We start from the raw sequence: 2535 nt of genomic DNA, 5'->3' as shown, positions 1-2535 counted from the left end.
TTTAGGATCTAAATCGTGTTACTTTGTCAAAACTTCTCAGATACGGAAAGGGGGTGGGAAATATTATAAATGTGTATGCTTAGAAAGCAGAGCAGAGTCTAGTCTTGATTAGCGAGCACTGGAATCGGGTAGCAACAACAGAATCGCTTCCTTTAGGACACGTCTAGTGCTTGCCTGCTGGAGCATCCAAGTGGCTTAAAGAGATGATTTTACTCATTTCTCTCCACAGCTTGCAAGCTAGGGACACACATCCCCATTTTTTTTTAGATTAGAAAAATGTCGTTTAGACGTTACCGAAGGTAAGAGAGATGTCTCGGGCTTCACAGCTAGAATTCAAGCCTGGGTCTGCGTGGTCCCAGAGCTTTGTCCCATCTTCTGTGCTGTCCCCACAGACTCCCACGTGTGGGAGCCTCCGCCCAGCAGGCTTGCTTTGCGATGTCTTTCCTTTCATCTGTCAGCTGCACGATGGAAATTTAGCGCATTAACCCCAGACAGCTCCAAAACTGGAGTTAATTATCTTCTACCCTGATACAAATTACTAACTGTTCTCTTCTGGCTGGTGTGAGGTCTGGCAGCTCTCTGCGCCTAGATGCAGTCTGAGTAAATGGTTGAGTCCATTGGCCTGCTAATTTGTAATGCTAGATATTAGTGGTTTTTCTGAAAACCTTTAGGTACACTTTCTTTGGGGGGGGGGTCATTGGACTAGACTTCCCGTTAGGTATTTGGCCTGCATCTATTGCTTGGCTCTGGAAGATGTTTAACTCAAGGTAGGCTTGTTGATCAATTTAAAAAAAAAAAAAAAATTCTCCTTCCTCCTGCAAATGTGCACAGAGATGTGTGTGTGCAAGCTTACGGTCTTACAGAATCGACTTTTAAGATGCCAGGGACTGCCCCCCCCCTTTACTTACAAATCTTATTTGCAAAGTACTTGCTCCTTCATTATAAGGATTTTCAGTTTGTTTGGAGAAGTGAGAAGTCCTTCTCAGTTTAGGTGTCTCCGAGTAGAGTTCCAAATGTACTTTACAAGTGTCATACAAAAGGCACTCCTAACATATAAATTACCTGTGCTCATCTTTAAGGTGTTATCTTTCTAATCTAGAATATGGAAAAAGAATAGTGGTACAGGCGTACATCCTTTCTCCCACTCTCCATGGTAAACTGTTGGAGCATCTGGGGAGAGAAAAAAAAAAAAAACACTGCTCAGGGCATAGCAATGGTCAGCCCAAATCCTGTCCCTTCCTGAGCTGTGCTTGCACAACTTCCAAGTTTCCTGTGATTTGTAAGAAAGACAGTTTCTTTTCCCCTTTAATAAACAGCACAATTTACCTCAATCTCTGGTTCTCTAATCTCTGGAACTGGTACCACACCCTCATCATGAAGGTGTTTAATTTGTATTTTGACAGCCTTTAGATCCTCAAGGGAAGCTATAATGTATCTTGTTCTCTGTAGTTATGGATTGCATGTTAATTTTTCCCCACACTGTATAATTACATACATTCTTATGAAGAAGTGTAATACTATACTTTATGAGCAACGATTTTAAAAGGGAATCCTGTACTAAGGGCATGAGCACCATTACTATTCCTATTATTGTCGCCTTCCTTTCCCTGGGATGTGTCAGTTTCCAAATTTAAGAAAAATGATCATATATATGGTCTGTTATTTGGGGCTTTGATACAAATTTTTCATTCTGGCTGTCTATTTTAATCTTCCTAAAAAACGATTTATATATTTTTATTTTTATATGTATTAGTAGTTTGTCTGCATATATACACACACACACATGTTTACATATATACGTATGTATATATGTATTTTCGCTGCCTGCATACAGTGCCTAAGGAGGCCAGAAGAAGGTGTCAGGTTCCCCCAGAACTGAAGTTACATATGGTTGTGAGGCTCTACATGGATGCTGGGGACCAAACACAGGTCCTCTACAAAGGCAGCCAGTGTGATTAGCCACCAAGCCATCTGTTTAGCCGTCCTTCCCCTTTGCTTTTGTAGGCTTACTTCTGGCCTCCCTTTGACCTTCCCACTGTTCCCACAACATCTGATGGCATTTATTAAAAAGTGCTTTGTATTTCACAAGTCTGCATGCTCCCGGTAATAAAAGCATGGACTCTGTCCTGAAGTGAAAGAAATCTGGCTGGAGACATTGACCTGGAGAATCTTAGGGCAGCTCGTGGAACCTGCCCGCACCTCCCGCACCACTTCTTCCTTCCAGCCCCTGACACACTAAAGCCTTTGCGCGTACTATTTCTTCTGACTCACGTCTTCCTTGTCTCCTACCAAACTCCTGCTTATCTTTAATGACCAATTTCAAATCTCACCTCTCGTTGAAAGTATAAGTCCCTCTCTCATATGCTGTTATTTGCTGCCTCCTCTTTGAGCAATCTCATAATTCTGCAAGCAGGAGTGATACTTTTCAGCATTTCATTATGAGTTTGTGAGGGTGGGGTGGGAACTTATAAACATGGTCCCCTATGTCTTTATCACAAAGATCCGTATCTTGTTCTTTGTTCTTCTAGAGCCCTA

General features: G+C 42.0%; 1 protein-coding gene across 1 annotated transcript in view; it reads left to right on the top strand.

Moving 5' to 3' along the window:
• The window catches only part of Mob3b (MOB kinase activator 3B), a 183219-nt gene that overhangs the window by 33581 nt on the left and 147103 nt on the right, over window positions 1-2535 (top strand). The window lies entirely within an intron of this gene.

This window comes from Mus pahari, chromosome 22, assembly GCF_900095145.1.
Source record: "Mus pahari chromosome 22, PAHARI_EIJ_v1.1, whole genome shotgun sequence".
Classification (NCBI taxonomy): Eukaryota; Metazoa; Chordata; class Mammalia; order Rodentia; family Muridae; genus Mus; species Mus pahari.
Note: the sequence above shows the minus strand (reverse complement) of the source record. Positions and strands in the feature narration are given on the sequence as shown.